This window comes from Marmota monax, unplaced genomic scaffold (assembly GCF_021218885.2).
Source record: "Marmota monax isolate L192 unplaced genomic scaffold, Marmota_monax_Labrador192_F-V1.1 WCK01_AAM20220418_F8-fsc00046, whole genome shotgun sequence".
Lineage (NCBI taxonomy): Eukaryota > Metazoa > Chordata > Mammalia > Rodentia > Sciuridae > Marmota > Marmota monax.
In genome coordinates, this window is record NW_026692486.1 from 5,752,446 (window position 1) to 5,775,747 (window position 23,302).

At 33.9% G+C, this 23,302-nt stretch overlaps 1 non-coding gene across 1 annotated transcript; it reads left to right on the forward strand.

Annotated features, from left to right (window-relative positions):
- The first annotated feature begins 4,118 nt into the window (after positions 1 to 4,118).
- On the forward strand, positions 4,119 to 4,225 carry LOC124092017 (U6 spliceosomal RNA). Its single transcript, XR_006851490.1, has one exon. It is a non-coding gene; the product is annotated as a U6 spliceosomal RNA (small nuclear RNA).
- Positions 4,226 to 23,302: the final 19,077 nt, after the last annotated feature.

Here is a 23,302-nt window from a genome sequence, read left to right on the forward strand (position 1 = left end):
ATGCTTCATTACAAGTACTGAGATTAGAATTTTCATAGTGACTTTTTTACTTAAGATTTTTAGCAGTTCTTGTTCCCAGGCACTACTTAAGTTCAAAGTTTGCTACACTAAAACTGCACTTTCTTGTAGTTTTAAGGAAATTACTACTCTGGTATATAAACTAGCAGCTTTATTTAAGGTCAGATGACAAGGAATCACTTGGTTGCCTTTCTTTCATAATAAAAACACATCATTATTTTTTACTATAAAGCCCATCAAGTACTTCATGCATTTTATACTGCTTTCTATATACAAACATTCATATACTCCTTCACACATGCACACGTGAACACCAAATAAACACAATTCTACTAATCGTTACATTGTATCAATTTGAGTGTGTGTGTGTGTGTATGCACACATACATATATATTTATAATATATATATAATTTTGTAGTATGTATATTTTTGTAATATATATATATATATATATATATTTGTAAATCAGATATTCCTTATTTACAATTATAAAACTCATTATGTTGCCACTTCTGTCTTTGGTTTGGGTACAGGAATCTAGGAAAAGCACTAACATAACACTAACATAAAACGATTGGTCATTTATTGAATTCATCAAATAGTTAAAACAACATGACAATCTAATAACTTCAAACTTAAAAGACAGCTACCCCCAAGGAAAAATTAGACGTGGGTACTTACTTGTCTGTAGCAGATGCAAAAGACATGGGAGTTAGAAGATCTTAGCTAAAATGCTAAATAAGTGGTTAAAATCTGGGTGAGGTAGATCATATGTGATGATAGAAACTCAGGACACTTCAGGCACAAGAGAAATCCACGCTTTCAAGATTCTACTGCAGGCTTTCAAGAAAGCCTGGCTACAGCTGGGCATGATGGTGCATGCCTGTAATCCCAGTGGCTCTGGAAGCTGAAGCAGGAGGATCATGAGTTCAAAGCCAGCCTCAGCAACTTAGCGAAGCCCTAAGCAATTTAGCAAGACTTGTCTCTAAAAAAATATAAAAAGGGCTGAGGATGTGGCTCAGTGTTTAAAAAAAAGAGAGACTAGTTACAGCAGAAGTGTCCAGAGAAAGTCTCATTTGTGACACAAGTCTGAAGAGAGCAATAACCACTGTAGGAAAAAACACAATCACCTCCATGATCCTTCTGACTTATACTCTGCTTGGAACAAAAGCCTAAAGCTTCCAAGGCAAAAGTAATAACTGTTACCTTTGGGCCACAGATAAAAACTCATTAGAGCTAAAGGAAGAGGAGCAGAAAAAATATCCTCTACTCATGTGGTAATGGCAGCAGCACATATCCTGAGCCCAGACCACAGTAGTCCCATACAACTGAACCAATGGTAGGGTCATTAGCAGCCTCCATCCCTGAAAACCAGAGGCAGACCACTTACAGAAGACTGAGGCTGAACCAGATCAGCAGACATTTCTTCCACCACTCACCACTGCCAGCCACTCACCACTGCCAAGCTTGCAAGTATCATTTAACCAGTAATAGAAGTCTAAATCTGGAAAAATGTCAAGTGAGAAAGAACTTTGAAATGTAGATGCCATGGAACTACCTACAGTCAGGTGAAAAAAAAATCAGGGAGATCTTCTGAAAATCAGGTCAAACCTAAACATAAGTTAACTCAAGAGAGATTGGTAGCCTGTGTTGTACCAATGGCAGAAGCAATAAAAATATCAAACGTAGATTAATTTTTAACTCTTCTGATAAAACCCCTGACACAAAGACTTAATAAAAGAGGCAATGTGTCTTTTTAGTTATAAATATATTTGCCTCAATATATGTTATTCTTCATAAGATGTCAGGATTTTATCTAAAACTTGTAAGACATATGAAGAAGCAAGAAAAATTATACATGTTTCAGAGTAAAAGCAATCATAGGAACCACAGTGAGATATGACAAGATATTTGAACTATCAAACATGAACTTTAAAATAAGTATAATTAATAGAGTACAGGTTACTATAAGAAAGATATACAGCATGCATTACTATATATTAAACCATAGAAAGAATATAATGGAAAGGCTAGACATAGAACACAGTAATAGAGATGAAGAATGTCTCTGATAATCCCATCAGTAGATAACAGACAAGAAAAGGATCCCTGAACTGAAGATACATCAATAGAAATTATCCAAAGAAAGAAAAGCAAACATTCTCCCTGCCCCACCCCCTAAAAAAACCCCAAAACACTAACAAACAAAAAAACAGAATAGAAAGAGCAGCCACTGTTAAACAATTCAAATCTAACATGCATGCAAATTGATCCACTGAAGAATAACAGGAGCTAAAGAAATACTTATAGATAATGTACAAGAAGTATCCAAAATTAATGCAAATTAAAAGTTCAAGAAGCCTGGACAACATTGGAGTAAGAAAAAGAAAACAAAAAGAATACATAATCCATTTGAACAGCTAAAAACTTTAAGCAAAGAAAATCTTGATAGCAATGAACATGACATATTATATGCAGACTAAATGTAAAATCTGTATTTAAACTTTTGCCAGAAACTATACAAGTGAAAAATACAAGAAAGTAACATCTAATTGAAAAGCATCATTATCACCATCTTCATCAGAATTGTCCATTTAGGGTTGCATAACAAATACAAGTACCTTTCAAAAAAGGAATGAGAAATAGGATTTTTTTCTTTTCACACACAAACAAGTATAGTTGTTTATCTGAAACTCAAATATAAGAAATTTTAAAGAAAAAATTTTAGATATAGGGATATGATATCATGCAAAATGTGTATGTACTCAAAGAAATGAAGAATATTGGAAAAAGAATAATGAATGTAAATATGTAATTTATCCTTTTCTTGTAATTGCCTTAATAACTTATTATTTGAACAAAAATTTTGATGATGTACTATGTATTTATAGTCTATGTAGAAATAAAATGCATGACAAAATCATACAGGGGATAGGAGAGAGACATTAAGAAGGCACTCTTGTAAAATACTTTCACTGTATATGAATAGTGCAATATTATTAAAAGGCACATTGTGATTAAATATTTTTATTGGAAAACCTGAGACAAGAAAATTTTTTAAAAGAAGTATATGATGAAGCAGAATGTAAATAAAATACATTCATAAAAAATATTTCTGTAAAAAAGAAGCAACAATATAGGCAATAATTAGAAAACAGCAAAATAAACATATTCATCCAATTATATCAGTAGTTGTAAGTGTGAGAGGTCCAAATAGACATTAATTTAAAAGACAGAATATTGAATTTAATAATAAAACAAACCAAGACCCAGATAGGAACTTCCTGAAAGCATAAATAATAAAAATATGTATAATTTAATGACACTGATAGATTAAAGGAAAGGGGAGAAACAAATATACCCTATAAATGCTTGCTAAATTGAAGCTGGAGAGGCTATGTTGATTTTAGACAAGGTAGTCTTCAGAATAAGAAATATTGCAAATGACAAATAGGGAAATTGAGTTACAAAACCAACAAAAGTGTTGGTTCACAAGAAGTAGTAGTAAACCTAAATGTATATGCACCAAACAACAGATTCTCAAATCATATGAAATAAAACTGAAAGGAGAAATGATTAAATCCACAGATATATTTTGATAATTTATCATAGTTTCCTCAATAAATGATAACACATGTAGATGAAAATCAATGAGCTAAATGAAACTGAAAAAAAAATATGATTTTACCTAATTGGAATTTATGGAATACTCCATAAAAGTAGAAAACACACATTCCTTGAGCTACACCTATAACTTTTATCAACACAGATCATACTTGGGACCACAGAACAAATCTTAACAAATTTAGAATTATGTTTAGAATTATACTAAATAAAATCTGTTCTTAGACCATGACTTTATGTAACCTGGATATCAATAACAGAAACACACCTGCAAAATTTCCATATTTTGGGAAAATGAACCAATACATTTGAAAATAACCCATGGTTGGTTAGAAAATAAAAGTTAAATCAGAAAATATCCAAATTGACAATATGAAAATATCCAAATTGACAATATGAAAAATTTTTGGCTACCATTAGTACCATACTAAGAAAAATTTACAGACATATATGCTTACATTTAAAAAGAAGTTAGGTGCTCACTTCAGCAGCACATATACTAAAATTGGAAGAATACAGAGAAGATTAGCATGGCCCCTGCGCAAGGATGACACGCAAATTTGTGAAGCGTTCCATATTTTTTCTTTGATAAAAGGGGGGCGGCTCAAAACAGAGCAGGGAGGAAGAGCATGAGAAGAAGATTACCATCAAACAGGGACAAGAGGTGGGAGGGAATGGGAGAGAGAGGGGGAATTGCACAGAAGAGGGAAGGAGACCCTCATTGTTATACAAAATTACATATAAGAGGATGTGAGGCAAAGGGGAAAAAAATAAGAGAGAGAGAAATGAGTTACATAGATGAGGTAGAGGGAGGGGAAGGGAGGGGATAGGAGGGGAGGGGGGATAGGAAGGGGATAGGAAGGGCAGCAGAATACAACAGACACTAGTATGATAGTATGTATAAATGTGGCTGTATAATTAATGTGATCCTGCAATCTGTACACGTGGGAATAATAAGAATTTATACCCCATTTGAAACAAATGTATGATATATGATATGTCAAGATCAATGTAATGTTTTGAGCAACTAATAAATTTCTGATGTTTAAAATAAATAAATAAATAGAAGTTAGGTTGCAAATACATTTTTTATGGTTAAGTAAATAGTGAAAAAAAAAACAACTGAACACAAAGAAAGCAAAAATTGAGGACTGACAATAAGAAATTTCTAAAATTTAGGACAGAAAAGTAATAAATAATGGTAACTCAATTCAAGAATTAACTCAATTCAACAATAAATAAAAAAAGAAAGACATGATGACTAAAAAAGGTTTACTCTATGAATGCAAAAATAATTTTTTGCATATAATAATTAGATGATAACATTTTATCCAGACAGATCAAAATTTAAAGGTTGTAGGTATGTGGAAAAACATGAGAGAGAATGAAACAAATTACAATTCACAAATAAAAGAGAAAACATCTTTATTGTACACTCAAAAAAATTGAAAAAATGATGAAATTCTATAATAATTTTTACATGTAACATTTACAATTAAATGAAACATAGTCTTTGAAAGGCACAAACTTCTACATTTCACTTTAAAAGTAACAGATAGCCTGAATATTTCTTATCTTTTAAAGAAATTAGATTTATAATTTAAAAACATTATAAAAATAAAAACCCTAGTTCCAGAGAGCAAAAATTCAGATCTTACACAAATCCTTCCTGAACATTAAGAAGAGCTAATATTTCTCAACTCATTTTGTGGGGCCAAAGTCAAAGACATTGAAGACAAAGATAATAAAGAAGAAGAACTTGAAAAGAGACAAAATTACAATAGCCCTCATAAACATGGGGGAAAAATTTCAACAATATGACCAAACTGAATTTTACAATAATAAGTAAAAAGACTAACACATCATGACTAAATAGAGTTTGCACCAGGAATGTAAGGTGTTCCTAATGTAACACATAACAAAAACTTAGCATAACTTTCCACATTAAAAAATGGAGAAAAAATCATGTGCTCATTTTCATAAATTTAATAAAAAGCATGACAAATTTCAATATCCATTCCTAGTAAAAAAATTTGAGCAAATGAGAAAGAGAAGCAAACATCCATAAGTCAATAAATATGATCTACAAAATTCCTATAGCTGAGATCATACTTAACACTAAATCACCCCAAATCAGAAACAAAGCAAAGATGTTCACTATCCTGTTCTTATTTAATATCATATCAGAATTTATTTTGCTTATAAAAGTGATACAAAATAAATTTCCTAAAAATTGAAAAAAGATCACTTATGTAGAAAATTTTAAGAAATCTTCAAAAGTAAAATAAAACAAACAATAAAAGTCAGGCATGATGGCACAGGAATGTAATCCCAGCTGCTCTAGAGGCTAAGGCAGGAGGATCGAAAATTGGAGATCACAGCCTGCATAGTGTAGCAGGACTCTATCTAAACCAAAAAACAAACAAATAAACAAAAAGCAAAGAACAAAAGAGATGGAGAGAGACAGAAGAGAGAAAAAAAAGAGAAAAGTGGTAGAGCTAATACTGAGTTTTGCAAAGTTATAGCATACAAGGTCAACACAAAAATAAATCAGAGACTACCGCAGAAGATCAAGCCCAACGGTCCAGATCCATCCACACCAGACTGTGCAGGTTCCAGGAGCACAGCAGGCCTGGTCCACCCCTCCTCTGATGGGGCAGACACCCTCCAGAGCCTAGCTAGCCTCTTGTGCAGGACTGCCCCTTCCCACTAACAGACTACCAAGGGAGGTCAAGCCCAGGGGCCTAGATCCATCCACTCCAACTTGCTCAGGACCCAGATCAAGGATGCAGTAGCATTCATTAAAGGACACTAGCAGGGTCTAGAAGCCCAACATCAAGGTGAGGTACAGACATTCTGCACAGGTACTACAAGAATATAGGGAAGAAATTGTAATATCACAGATCCACACTGCAAGAAAGGAAGACATATACACAATATGAAAAAAGCAAGGGAGGAAAGTGCTCCAAACAAGCCAGGACACTATAATAACAGAACCTCTGGACAACGAAGTTGATGAAATGTCAGAGAAGGAGTTCACAAGGTTCATAACTAAAATTACCTGTGAATTAAAGAATGACCTAAATGAGCAAATATAGGCAAAAATTGATCAGTCCTACAATGAGATAAGAGAGCAAATACAGGTAGCAAAAGATTACTTCAAGAGAGAGAGATAGAGAATCTGAAAAACAAAGTCAGAAATCCTTAAAATGAAGGATACAATAAATCAAATAATAAACTCTATAGAAAGCATAATCAACAAACTAGATCACTTGGAAGAAAGAATGTCAAATAATGAAGACAACATATACAATCTGGAAAATAAAATTGATCACACAGTGAAGAAAGTTAGAAACCATGAACAGAACATCCAAGAATTATGGGACAGCATCAAAAAGACCAACTCTAAGAGTTATTGGGATACAGGAGGGCACAGAGTTTCAAGCCAAAGGAATGCACAATCTCTTCAATGAGATAATATCAGAAAATTTCCCAACAATGAAGAACGAATTGGAAAACCAATGCAGGAGGCTTACAGGACACCAAATGTACATAATTACAGCATATCTACACCAAGGCACATTATATTGAAAATATCTAGTATAGAGAATAAGGATAGAATCTTAAAAGTCGCAAGAGAGAGGAATCAGATCACATATAGGTGATCAATTCAAATCTCAGCAAATTTTTCAACCCAGACACTCAAAGCCAGGAGATCATGAAACAACATTTACCAAGCTCTGAAAGAAAATGAATGCCAACCAAGAATCCTATATCCAGCAAAACTAAGCTTTAGATTTGATGATTAAATAAAAACCTTCCACGATAAACAAAAGTTAAAAGAATTTACAACTGGAAAGCCTGCACTACAGAACATCCTCAGCAAAATATTCCAGGAAGAGAAAATGAAAAAACAATGATGAAAATCAGCAGAGGGAGGGATTACACTAAAAAAAATCTAATCAGAGGAGAAAATAAGTCACTTAAAATACAAAAAATAAACAACGATGGCTGGGAATACAAATCATGTATCAATAATAACCCTGAAAGTTAAGGCATAAACTCACCAAAAGGCCTAGACTACCAGATTGGAAAAAAAAAAAAGACCCAACAATATGCTGCTTCCAAGAGACTCATCTCATAGAAAAAGACATTCACAGACTGAAGGTGAAGGGTTGGGAAAAATCAAACCACTCACATGGACTGTGGAAGCAAGCAGGGGTTTCCATCCTAATATCAAATAAAGTAGACTTCAAACTAAAGTCAATCAAAAAGGATAAAGAAGGACACTACATACTGCTCAAGGGAACCATACACCAACAAGCATTAACAATTATAAATATATATGCCCCAAACAATAGAGCAGCTATTTTTATCAAACAAACTCTTCTCAAGCTCAAGAGTCAAATAGACCACAACACAATAATTTTAGGTGACTTTAACACACCTCTTTCATCACTAGATAGATCTCCCAAACAAAAGCTGAACAAAGAAACTATAGAACTCAATACTACAATCAATAACTTGGATGTAATTGATATATATAGAATATTCCATCTTTCAATGAAAAAATACACTTTCTTCTCAGCAGCACATGGATCCTTCTCTAAAATAGACCATATACTATGCCACAAAGAAACTCTTAGAAAATATAAAAAAGTAGAGATACTGCCCTGCATTCTATCAGATCATAATGGAATGAAATTAGAAATCAATGAAAAAAGAAGAAATAAAACCCACTCCAACACCTGGAGACTAATTAATATGCTACTGAATGAACAATGGGTTACAGAAGACATCAAGGAGGAGATTAAAAACTTTTTAGAGGTGAATGAGAACACAGATAAAACATATAAAAATCTCTGGGACATTATGAAAGCAGTTCTAAGAGGAAAATTCATTGCATGGAGTTCATTCCTTAAAAGAAGAAAAAGTCAACCAATAAATGATTTAACACTACAACTCAAAGCCCTAGAAAAAGAAGATCAAATCAACACCAAAAGGAACAGAAGACAGGGAATAATTGAAATCAATAAAATTGAAACAAAAGAAACAATTGAAAAAACTGACAGAACAAAAAGTCGGTTCTTTGAAAAAAGAAATAAAATTGACAGACCCTAAACCATGCTAACAAAGAGAAGGAGAGAGAAAACTCACATTACTAACAAATGTGATGAAAAAGGAAATATCACAAAGGACACTACAGAATACAACATAGAATTAGAAATTATTTTGAAAATTTGTAGTCCAATAAAATAGAAAATGTCAAAGGCATCGATAAATTTCTAGAGTCATATAATTTGCCCAAATTGAATCAGGATGATATACATTATTCAAACAGATAAATTTCAAATGATGAAATAGCATATGCCATCAAAAGCCTACCATTCAAATAAAACCTAGTACCACATGGATACACAGCCGAGTTCTAAAAGACCTTTAAAGAAGAACTAATACCAATACTCTCCAGTTTATTTCAGGAAATAGAAAAAGAGGGAGCACTTCCAATCTCATTCATTGAGGCCAATATCACTCTGATTCCAAAACCAGGCAAAGACACATCAAAGAATAAAAACTTTAGACCAATATCTCTAATGAACATAGACACAAAAATTCTCAATAAAATTCTGGCAACTCGATTACAAAAACTTATCAAAAAGATTGTGTGCCATGTTCAAGTGAGATTCATTCCAGGGTTGCAAGTTTGGTTCAACATACAGAAATTAATAAATATACCCCATCACATCAATAGACTTAAAGAGAAGAAGCATATGATTATCTTAGTAGATGCAGACAAAGCATTTGACAAAATACAGCATTGCTTCATGTTCAAAACACTAGAAAAAATATAGATAACAAGAACATATCTCAACATCATAAAAGCTATCTATGCTAAACCCCTGGCCAACATCATTCTAAATGGAGAAGAATTGAAGGCATTCCCTCTAAAAACTGGAACAAGACAGAGATGCCCTCTTTCACCACTTCTATTTAACATAGTTCTTGAAACACTGGCCAGAGCAATTAGACAGATGAAAGAAATTAAAGAGATACACGTAGAAAAAGTAGAACTCAAATTGGCACTATTTGCTGAATATATGATTCTATACCTAGAAGACTTTAAAAGTTCCATCAGAAAACTTCTAGAACTAATAAATGAATTCATCAAAATAGCAGGATATAAAATCAATCCCCTTAAATCAAAGGCATTTCAGTGACAAATCCTCAGAAAGGGAAAAAAGGAAAACTACCTCATTTACAATAGCCTCAAAAAAAAAAGAAAGAAAAGAAAAAAAACTTGGGAATCAACTTCAAGAAAGAGGTGAAAGATCTATATAATGAAAAATACAGAACCCTAAAGAAAGAAGTGAAAGAAGAACTTAGAAGATGGAAAGATCTACCTTTCTCTTGGATAAGCAGAATTAGTATTATCAAAATGACCATACTTCGAAAAAATATACAGATTTAATGCAATTCTGATCAAAATCCCAATGACATTTCTCATAGTAATAGAAAAAGCAATCATGAAATTCATCTGGAAAAAGAAGAGACCCAGAATAGCTAAAGCAATCCTTAGCAGGAAGAGTGAAGCTGGTGGCATTCTATAACAGACCTTAAACTATACTACAGAGCAATAATAACTAAAACAGTATGGTATTGGCACCAAAACAGACTGGTAGACCAATGATATAGAATAGAAGACACAGAGACTAACCCATAAAATTACAATTATCTTATATTAGACAGAGATGTCAAAAACATGCTCTGGAGAAAAGATAGTCTCTTCAAAAAAAATGGTGATGGGAAAACTGGAAATCCATATGCAACAAAATGAAATTAAACCCCTATCTCTCATCATGCACAAAACTCAACTCATATGGATCAAGGGCTTAGGAATAAAATAAAATCATCTAATAGAAGGAAAAGTAAGCCCTAATTTCCATCACGTGGAATTGGGCTCCAACTTTCTTAATAAGACTCCTGTGGTGCAAGAACTAAAATAAAGAATCAATAAATTGGATGGACTCAAACTAAAACGTTTCTTCTCAGCAAAAGAAACAATCTTTGAGGTGAATAGAGAGCTTACATGTTGGAAGCAAATCTTTACCCCTCACACATCAGATAGAGCACTAATCTCTAGGGTATATAAAGAAATCAAAAAGCTAAGCACCAAGAAAACAAATAACTCAATCAATAAATGGACCAAGGACCTGAACAGACACTTATCAGAAGATGATATACAATCAATCAACAATATATGAAAAAATGTTCATTATCACTATCAATTAGAGAAATGCAAATCAAAATCACTCTAAGAGTTCATCTCACTCCAGTCAGAATGGCAGCTATTATGCATACAAAGAACAATAAGTGTTGCTGAGTATGTGGGGGAAAAGGTACACTGATACATTGCTTGTAGGACTGCAAATTGGTGCATCCAATATGAAAAGGAGTATGGAGATTTCTTGGAAAACTGGGAATGGAACCACGGTTTGACCCAGCTATCCCTCTCCTCAGTCTATACCCAAAGGACTTAAAAAAAGCATACTATAGGGACACAGCCACATCGATGTTTATAGCAGCACAATTCACAATATCTAGACTGTGTAGCCAACCTAGATGCCCTTCAATAGATGAATGGATAAAAAAAATGTGGCATATATACACAATGGAATATTACTCAGCAATAAAAGAGAATGAAATCATGACATTTTTAGGTAAATGGATGGCGTTGGAGAAGATAATGCTAAGTGAAGTTAGCCAATCCAAAAAAAAAAACCAAACAAATGCCGAATGCTTTCTTTGATATAAAGAGGCTGATTCATAGTGGGATAGGGAGCAGGAGCATTGGAGGAATAGACCAACTCTAGATAGGACAGAGGGGTTAGAGGGGAGGGGAGGGGGCATAGGGTTATAAATGATGGTGGAATGTGATGATCATTATTATCCAAAGTACATGTATGAAGACACGAATTGGTGTGAATATACTTTGTATACAACCATAGATATGAAAAAGTGTGTTCTATATGTGTAATAAGAATTGTAATGCATTTTGCTATCATATAAATAAAAATAAGTATAAAAGAATAAAAAAATTCTAATGAAAAATTTACAAGTTACAGAAAAAATCATATTCTATATAAAAAGAATGAACACTATATAAAATATAGTGTTCAAATATAAAAGTGCCATTTACAACACAGATGAAATACTTACTTATACATCTATTAAAATATGTGTAAGATCTATTTGTTGAAATTGTAAAATACTAAATAAACTAAAAATAAAAAGCATAATGAAGATACATTATACTCATGTTTTGAAGGACTGGTTGTTTGTTAGATGTCAGACCTTCTTAAATTGTTATGTAGATTTGACACAATTCCAATTCAAATTTGAGTAGGAATATCTTTCTTATGTAGAAAGTGACAAGAAATTGACAATTTAAATTGTATATGAAAATACAAATAGCTATAATAACCAACTAATAACCAAACAACTAATAACCAAAATATAAGAGCAAAATTAGAGAATTCTCACTTGAAAATTAAGGATTATTAGGAAGCTACAGACTCAAGACACTATGCTATTGGGGAAAGATAAGTACAATGTAATCAATGCAGCAAAATTGAGTATCCAGAAACAAAGCCATACATATATTGCAAATTGATTTTCAAATAGGTAAGATGGCAATTCAATGAAAAAAAGAATATTCTCTTCAATAAATGATGATAAAACATGTGTGTCTATATGCAGAAAAGTGATGATTATTCCTACCCACACCATATACAAAAATTAACTTAAAATGTATTATTGAATCAACTGGAATAATTATCATTATACCTAAAACTATAAAACATCTATGAGAAAGCACACAAGAAAAAGCTTAGCAAGCCTAGGGTATGCAAGAATTTCTTAGATACAATTCCAAAGAATACACATAGAAAAAAATGATAAATAGACTTTTTGCTTTTTGAAAGACACTGTTATAAGAACTAAAAGAAAAAAATGACAACCTGAAAAAATATATTCAAAGCACATATAAAATGAAGGACATGTATCCAGAATGTATAGTTTAAATTAAGTAAGACAGTTAACAAATAAAAGATAAATAAGTCACATTTTTTTTTATCCATTCATCCATTGAAGGGCATCTAGGTTGGCTCCACAGTCTAGCTATTGTGAATTGTGCTGCTATAAACATTGATGTGGCAGTGTCTCTGTAGTATGCTGTTTTTAGGTCCTTTGGGTATAGACTGAGGATAGGGATAGCTGGGTCAAATGGTGGTTCCATTCCCAGCTTTCCAAGGAATCTCCATACTGCTTTACAAATTGGCTGCACCAATTTGCAGTCCCAACAGCAGTGTATGAGTGTACCTCCCCCCCGCCCCCATCATCGCCAGCACTTGTGTTGTTTGTCTTCATCATGGCTGCCATTCTTCAATGGATGAATGGATAAAAAAAAATGTGGCATATATATATATATATATATATATATATATATATATATATATATATACACAACGGAATATTACTTAGCACTAAAAAATAATAGGATCATGGCATTTGCAGGGAAATTGATGGCATTAGAGCAGATTATGCTAAGTGAAGTTAGCCAATCCCAAAAAAACAAAAGCCAAATATCTTCTCTGATATAAGAGAGGTGACTCAAAATAGGGAAGAGAGGAAGAACATGGGAAGAAGATTACCTCTACATAAGGAATAGGGGTGAGAGGGAAAGGGAGGGAGAAAGGGAATTACATGGATGGTGGAAGGAGACCCTCATTGTTATACAAAATACATGTATGAAGATGTGAGAAAAAAAAAGAATAGTGTTACCCAAGATTAGGTAGAGAGAAGTGATGGGAGGGGAGGGAAGGGGTTGGTGGGGAGTTAGGAAGGATAGTAAAATGAAACAGACATCATTATAACTGTGTGTATACATGTGACTGCATGACCAATGTGATTCTGCAACCTGTACACTCAGAAAAATGAGATATTATATCCCATCTGATTCAAATGTATGATATGTCAAGGTCATTGTACTGTCATGTGTAACTAAGTAAAACAAATTTAAAAAATCACAAAAAAAGATAAATAAGTCAATAAAATATGAACTTACCCATAAAAGAATGGCAAAGCAACACATGAAAAAATGCTTGACATTATTAAACATTAGACAAATGTAAATTAAAATTATAGCTAGATACCACAATAGACCTATTTGACACAACTAAGAGCAGGCAAAAAGGCAGAACAATTGGAATTCTCATGCACTTCTTGGATGCAATGACATATTATTTAGTCACTTTGGAAACTATTTGATGTTTTCTTATAAATTAAACATACACTGACCATGCAACCCAAAGATGCTACTCCTAGGTTTTTACTCTAATAGAATGAAAACCCACATCCTCACTTCATATGAATATTTAGAATAGCTATACACATAATCAAACCAACCTGGAAATAATTGAAATGCCCCTAACGTGAGAACTGTATGACAAACCATAATACATTCATGGAAAGGAATTCTATTCGGTAACAAAGAGGAAGAAGCTACTGGCTGTACAGTGCACTATGTCTATGCGCAAGTCACACTCCAACTGCTGCCTACTAAATAATTACATTGATAACACATTATAGAAAAGGCAAGACTGTGTGGGCCCATGACAGATTGGTGCTGCAGGAATTGAGGGTGAGAGTACAAGACTGACTACACAGTGACTTGGGGACCATTTTTTGGTGTGGTGGAAATATTCTATACCTTTATGTTGGCAATGGTTGCACCACCATGTATCTGTCAGAGCCTGCGTAAGTCCATTAAAACGTCCATTTTTTGTATCTAAATTGTATTTATTTTTTTAATGGGGAATAAAGTTTTTATTCAACATGGCATTTCCTGAGTTACCCCCATTTAAATTACTCTTCTTCAAAAAATAGCCAAGTTAAATTAAGAGTTTAACAACTTGGTGGTATTAAATCAAATCTGGAATACTTTTTTATTTCTATGCTAAGTGAGGCAATTAATTTCTAAGTGAAAAGCTAGTTATTTTTTTCCAATAAAATATGTTAAATGAAGTCAGTATGCATAATGTTTATTACTGAATAAAATTTCAAGAATATATTATATAGTTGGAGTATCTAACATGTCCAAACAGGCGTCCTTGCCACACATTTGCATTCACAAAACTGTTTTGCAGGAGGGTGATAGCAAAGCCATCATTCTTAACTTGCTAAACACAGCCACCTTTTCAGTGACACTATGACAATTAAAAGTACATTAAAATCCCATGATTGTAATCTTTTGAAAAATTGCAATAAACATGCTGAATTTTTGCATAGCTACATGCATTTATCTGGCCATAATTTGGATCAGATGTTCCCTTGTAGATGATATAGAAACAAGAAGGAAAAAAAGAAGTCTCCTTTTTTCCAAGAAAACATATAAGGAAAAGTTATGTTTTATTTACAGAACTCATTGCAGATTAAAACCATAGTTACTGGAAGCTAAGAAAAAAAAATTGAAGTGTTTAACAATAAGATACAACTGAGAACTTCTAAGCTATGAATATTTCCCAACCCTTCAAAGAAGTGTAGAAAAGACAGAAACCTTTAAATATAAGCTTTCATTATTAAAAACCACTGGGAGCAGTTGGAAGAAGACACACACATCTTGTTTAGTGGCCCTTTGGGAACTCACATATTTATATTAAGATTTCATACATCTCCGTTTTGGTTTCTCTACCTGATTTCTCAGTATCTAGCATGCTGTAGTCTTCTTTTTTTTCATCAGGTATTCAAAACATTTTGGTTGTCACAATTCACCAGATAATTGGTCTTTCAGCCTTAATTGATTTGAAATACATGTCATTTAAAAATTAAAGGACAATGGACTCAATTTCCTAATGACAAGAAAGTATGGTTTTTAAAGGTTGAGTTGATGGGGTTTTGACTAGACAAATGAGCTATTAATGTCCTTTAAACAATCCATTAGTTGCTAACAGTTTCAGGGACATCTGTTGATGACACTGAAGTTGATCAATTTTAGGTGCAACTTTACTGTTGGGAAATTCAACCACCAACTCATTCAGAAATGTAAATGAGGTTAATGACTGCACCCCTGCCATCTTTAACAGAACACAGCTTCTGGTTTTTGCCTGTCAGCTTCTATCCCAGAATAGCAAAATGGCAAAACAAGAATGTTTGTAATCTTGATTTAAAGTGAAGCTTCCCATCTGCAAATTTTTAACCCAATGACAAATGATTCCTGCAAGAGTTTCAGTAAATGTGAAGACTATAGACACAACTTTTAAAAAATATAAAAGAATAACAAATGAAGGAGAAAATTTTATACAATTTATGCTTCTCAAACTAAACACACAAGTAAAAATGATGCATGTCTTATTTTTTTTCTAAATAATTAATTTTGATTCTGAGTCCCCACACCCAATGTTGGAGAAAATCCACCACTAGATATTGTTAAGGTGTCCATCCTGTAGCAGAAGCAAAGCATTTTTGCCATGTCCAAGGTCAACATGCCAGGGAAGCCCTTTTCTGATAATCATGTGCGTGCCTTGACACACTGCTGAGACTCTTTTCACTGCTATCTCCCTGACACATTGGCAGGAAGTAAAATTCTATAGTCAGCCAGACCCGATTTGACCCATCACTCTGTTTATTGGTGGAGAGATGGTGGGCAACTGGCTTAATCATCCTGTATCTTAATTTATTCTGCTTTAATATAGGAAATAAACAGATTACCAGACAGAGCTGGTTTTGCACTGAATAAAAGAATGTATGCAAATGTCAAGCACATTTTATTAATTTGGGAGTTACATATACATTTGTTGACAAAGAATCTCTCCCTAACTGAACTTTAGTCAGGCTCCTCCAAGCTCTCTTCTTATCCTTTGGTTTGGGGTTTCAGTGTCTAATTTGTCTGTCCTGCACTGCTGGCCTTTAGAAGAATTCTACTAAGTCAGTTTAGAGAGAATCCTCAACCCTTAACATTGGATCTCCCTTGATATCTGATCAAAATTTCATCCCTCACATTCAAATCTGCTCACACTGACCTGCCTTCAGTAAGTATTCTCCCTGACCACACTTAGTAATTTTCCATCCTGCCACCACCACTTCAAGCCTGCTTTTTGGCTAAAAAAATGCTCCTACTTTTACTTATTATATTTAGAATTTAGCCAAGTCAATAATTCCTGAATAAAATCTGTTTTTACTACTTTAACTAATGTCCAGCTCTCATTTTCCTTAACATTATCTGCATTAGTTATTTCTGAATATATTGTAATAGATCATTGTAAAACAAAGTACATTTTAAAAAATGCCTTGTAACAGTTTGTGAGTGGCTTAATTTATCATGAGGCTTATAAAGCATCTTTACATACCACACGTAATGTTACAAAAATAACAAAGAACTGCAACAGGATAAATGGAACAATGTTCTTTGTTGCAAACATTTTGTATACATCCAAGGAAACATACATATTTGTATATGTATATACTGAAAAAATTTCTTTGTGTATGTATTCAATATTGTGTGTTGAAAATAATCACAAAATTGATTTCAGAAGGACAAAATGAGTTATCAAAGTAGTTGTCATAAGTGATCATAGATGTAGGAGAACATAGAACATAGAAAATAAAAGTTAAGATTATAGTTATAATTGAGTGCCAAATGCATCATATAGGTCATATACAACAAATACAAAAAATTGTCATGTACAACAAATACAAAAAAATTATTTTGGGATTTTGAGTTGCTTGGAGCAAAGAGATTACTTTTCCTTCAGTACTGTTAGCTTCAGGCTGAGTAACAGGTTTTAAGTTTTACAGAAATACTGATTGAGTCCCTATTTATATCAGGGTAATAATAACGTGGTAATAGTAATAAGATAATAATAGCTAAGTGCCCCTCAAGGTTCTTAGAAATAAGGTTCTGTGGAATGAGTGGGATAGAAGTAAAGGTGTGGGCATCGTTGTTGTTTTTTTTTTTTTTTCAGAAATTCAATTGTATCATAGATTCAACAAATATACTTCTATGAAGCATTCCATTAGAAAGTATCATGACCTGGTAATGAAGATTTAGGATTTGACAGAACTTTCCTTGTCTCAATACTCATTACAGGAGGAAGAAGCTTCCCCTACAAAGATGTAGCTCAGCTTTCGGTGTACTGCTTGCTTGAGGTCACATCAAGATACCTGCTCATTTCCCGAAAGGAGTTCTAAATGCAGAAAGAACACAATGCTTTTAAGGTTTTCCCCAAACCTAGTAGATTAAACGGCCATTCAACAGGCTCCTTGGAGAAGCTATTATGGAAATTAAAATGCCCTTTAAAAAGTTGGATAAGTCCCTACTAGAGCTCTCTTTCATCCCCTTTGCCATCCTGCTTCTCTATGTTAAGAAAAAAAAATGCTTATGGATGATGTTCATTGCACTGGGAATATCCAAAGCAATGAATGGCTTTTAGAGTTGATTAAATGCTAAAGTGAAGCTTTTTGATAACCATGAGAGCTGACTATTGTAAGTGTACTCCAGTGTCATGAATATTACTGCTAATACATGATAAGATTTTTAAAAGGACATAATAAAGTGTAATAAAGAATAGATCACTTCCTTCCCTTTTGAGGTTTAGAAAGAACTATCTTCTTTTCCTTTGGTCTTTACAATGATGGCAAAAGGGAAGTCCTTTTAAAGTGAGTGACTTGGCCAGGGAGGTTATATAATGAGATTAATAGCTTCAAGGAGCAGACGGTGCAACAGGCCATGATGAGGTTAAAGATATTTTAATATCAAAAAGGGCTTTGAGGAGAATACAGTCTGACATTTGTGGGCTGACACTGACAGAAACTTTTGTCGATTAATAAGAGTGGGTGCCTCTTTCTGTATACTGCTTAGCTGGGGAAGATTGTGAGAACAGCACTTTATACTACTGACAGTGCATTAAATAAAAATACAATAACCGGAAGAGTTACCATAGTGGAGTGAACAATTGCACTCTGAGTCAATGTTTCACATTACACTTCAGATATTTGGTTCTTTAAAAACTAAATGTATTTATTAAAATGTTAATTCTATATATTAAATCAGATATGTATTGAAAGGACATAAATGCCGTGAGTTCTTTTATAATTTTGGAAATGAGCCACTGGATGATCTAAAATAAATTGCTTACATTTCACTTTCTTTACGTGGATGACATAGCTTATGTCATACTTAGAATAATATTGATAATCATTATATGAGTTTACCAAATATTATTCAAGAATTTTTTAGTATTTTAATAGCACTATTTCATTTAAACATTGACACAATGCAAAAATGTTTAAAGGGAGTGCCAGAACTAAGACTCAAACCCCTTTCTCTCAAATGGAAGAGACAGAGACTTATATATATATAATACATATTTATATAAAATAATGTAACTTCATTGATAACAAGGCACTTATTCAAAGGCTATAGTAATATTTAGCTTTTTACTGGCCCAGCATCTATCATCCTTTAATAAGACTGTTACCTACCAACAGTAATTTCCTCTTTGATTTTATTATTGAAAGTGACCAGGAAAGGCAGATATTCCTTCTCTGTACTCCAGAGAACCTCAATCAAGTTCTCCCTCCTAGAATTTTGGAAGCTGGCTGAACTAAAGCAGGACAAGTAAACTCCCTTTAAAGTATTTGGGATAGCTCTGTAGCAGTAATGGCAGATGGGGAGAAGCCCAAGTAACTGCAAGATAATTGTTGCGCTTCCTGCTCTGAGTTCTCTTCCCAGTGGAGCCCCTTGGGTTCCTGCTCATCCCACATGCCTCATCTCCTGAGGGCTGTTGGTTCTGTAAGAGTTCCAAATATTCTTTTATTAAACTCCCTTTTGCTAAGGTAAGCTAACCGTAACAATTTTAAATCAGGGTAAATAGAATATAAACACATGATTATTTTACCAAAGGCAAAGCTCTTGATATTGCTGTTTGGTTAACCTATGTTGACAAAGTGAACAAGAGCTGTTTATGACAATAGCAATATTTAAAATACACATTAACATATGCCAGAGACCTGTTTAAATATCACAATCTCAATCATATTTGTATCCCCTTTTCCAAAATAAAGAAACAGTGATAGAAAACTTAGTGTCGGGTTTAGATTTTAGAGAGGGGATGGACTCATCACCAAGAACTTCCACTTATTATATTTTTATTTAATGCACTGTCAGTAGTATAAAATGCTGTTCTCACAATCTTCCCCAGCAAAGCAGTATACAGAAAGAGGCACCCACTCTTATTAATCGACAAAAGTTTCTGTCAGTGTCAGCCCACAAATGTCAGACTGTATTCTCCTTAAAGCCCTTTTTGATATTAAAATATCTTTAACCTCATCATGGCCTGTTGCACCATCTGCTCCTTGAAGCTATTAATCTCATTATATAACCTCCCTGGCCAAGTCACTCACTTTAAAAGAAGGACTCCCCTTTTGCCATCATTGTAAAGACCAAAGGACAAGAAGATAGAGTATTTTTTATGATTCACAGTTCAGCTTCAAAACCACACCCTCAGAGGCATCTACCCAGCACTTCTAGCAGAGCAGGTGCTCATTAGCAATCTCTCCACAGTGCACAGTCCTACCTGATGTTTTGGCGGTTTCTCTTCTTTTCTCTTTCTCCCTCCCCTCTTTTCTTTCTTTCTGAATCATCCTTCAAGATGTAAGCTTCTTTATAACAACCCTTCGGTTTATACTGTTTATCACTGTTTCCCAGTATGTAGCACACCTCCTGACACATGGCTCATGCTCAGTGAGTATCTGTCAAGCCAATGAAGGAGGGAAGGACCAAAAAAGACCTAATATGAACTGCTAGCAATATTCAAATAGGCAGCTAAATAACTCTGCAACCAAGTGCAAGACAGTCCTCACATTCATATCGTCAGAGGGTATCTAACATAATGAGGGACTCTTGATTAATATTTTATTATCAATAAATATTTAGAAATTTTACTCAAAGCCTAATAATTATTGTCTGAAAATCAAAAGGCTCTTTTTGTCAGAAACAAATAAACCCTATAGAGCAAGAAGGGTATAAGCTAAGGGTTTTGCTTTCTGACCCCCGGTCCATCCACCTAAACTGTCCCAAATCTGTGAACATGTGCCACTAGGCTGACACCCTGTGCCTCTACAAGAGCGAGGGTCTCATACTACTCAGTACTGTCTTGAGCTTGTGCTATTCCCTCCTTTAGCCTTTTCCTCTTTAGCAGTCAATATTGTTACATTCCCATTTTATTATCTTGGATCCTTTTTTATTTTTATTTTTTTGTTGTTGTTCGTAGACATTTATTTATTTATTTATTTATTATTTACATGTGGTGCTGAGAATCAAACCCAGTGCCACACACACTAGGCAAGTGTGCTACTGCTGAGCCCCAGCCCCAGCCCCATCTTGGCTCCTTTTATCATTGTGTCTTTTCAATTGCTTAGCAATTCTATATTTTTGTTAATATCTGATTACCTTATCTATTTCTACCTTAAAACTTTTTAAGCTGCTTTGTCCTTTCTAATGCCTGTTTCTTCTTTTTTGTTCATTTGTTTTTGTTTTTTTTTTGGGTGGGTACCAGGGATTGAACTGGACCACTGAGCCACATCTACAGCCCTATTTTGTATTTTATTTAGAGACAGGGTCTTACTGAGTTGCTTGGCACCTCACTGTTGCTGAGGCTGGCTTTGAACTTGAGATCCTCCTGCCTCAGCCTCCCAAGTTGCTGGGATTACAAGCATGTGCCACCATGCCTGGCTTCTTCTGTCTTTTTGTACCTTAATCTTAGCTTTGCATACATTATTTGCCTAGCTTTATTTATAAATCTTTCGCCAATTTAACTTTCCCCTTGTGATTTTTACTTTTATCTTCAGCTGTTTTACAGTCTTTCATTCATTGTTGTTACAATTTATACTGCTTTTATTCTTTAAAATATTTCCTATTTAAAACATACTGTTGTATTTTCTTAGTTTGTGTCTATTTGGTTGTTGTTGTTTTAGTACCAGGAATTGAACCCAGGGCCGCTTAACCACTGAGCCACATCCTCAGCTCTTTTTTGTAATTTATTTAGAGACAGGGTCTTGCTGAGGTGCATAGGGCTTCATTAAGTTACTGAGGCTGGCTTTGAACTTATGATCTCCTGCCTCAGCCTCCCAAGTTGCTGGGATTATAGGTGGGTGTCACCCTGTGTCTACATATTTTAATTGGATCTTTTTAAAATCCTCTTAATTGGATCTTTTTAAATTCTCTTTGTCTCCTAATTTATTTAAATATGAGAAGTGACACATATGTTGCTTAGATAAAGTGACTTCCTGTTCCAAGCAAGCTCAGTCCATAATTTTTTTGATTTTCATTAAACCTTCAAGGGGCCTTCCCAGCCCTGTGAAACTGGATCTCCATTTATAAAACCAAATTTGTGATTCTACATCATAAATATAATTTATAATAAGACAGGATTTTGTAAGTAAGTCCCTTGCCAATATTAACAGTAATGCCTTGGAATAAAAAATATATATCCACATTCTAAACAAGTTCTTTTTCTCTTAGAATAACCTGGAGAATAAGGATAGAAAGATTAATTGTTAATGCAATTCTCTGGGCTTCATCCTATCATACTTTATCAGATTATTTGGGATGTAGGCCTTGAGTGGTTTTCTTTATCAAACTACCTTGGGTAGTTTTTAAGATCATTCAACTCTAACAACCAGTGTCTTAAATTATTCAGTCCCTTTATTTAAAAATATGAATGTGAAATCAATCATTTATTTTCTAAATAACTATGAGCTACTGGGAAAATCATTAAAAAGGAATAAAAACAGTTGAAAAGTCACTGTCTTAAAACAATCAGTTATTTTACGGTCCAACTCAATGCCAGAAAAGAAGGCAGGAAAGAAGGTATCAGCTCCTATCCTGAAACCTTCTTTGTACTCACCTGTGTCCAAAGGCAGTCACCCAGCTGCTTTCCTTTAGGTCCAGACGTTATGGTGCTCCCTCTGTAGATTTCCTGTTATGTGTAACTTTACCAGCGTCACCATAGCACGTGATAATGCTTTGCCTCCTAATGTAGACTGTGGGCTTCTCCAGGGCAAGGCTACGTCTTTTTCTTAGCACTCAATACTAGTGACTGTGCCTAGCATACAGTACATATTCAAAGAAACATTTTCAATTAATAAATAATAATTAAAACAAATGTGTTTCTTCCTATATTGATTGACTTGACTTGGACCTTTAATATGATGGAGATAATGTGTGTGTGTTTGCATTTTTCCTTAAAATCTATTTAAATATATAGCCTAAAATGAATAGGCTTTTGGTCTTCATATAATCAAGAAAGAGCTGGAGCAATTAATTCTGGTGAACCAATGACAGAACAAAAATGGCATTATAGAAACCCTATTTGAAGAAAATCTTCATGCAACGAATCTCCTGTGGTCAATACTGCTCTGTATTGTATGTATTCCCCACCCCATGTTGTTGGGCCTGACTATGTAACTGGCTTTAGGGGAATTTCAGGAGCCATGACATGAGCAGGGGCCTTAAGTTCATGCATGTGGTTTTGTTCACTACTTGTGTTCCAGTGTCTTATCTTGGAAATAGGCCTGAAGTAGTTGCTGTGCCTTTGTCCAGGT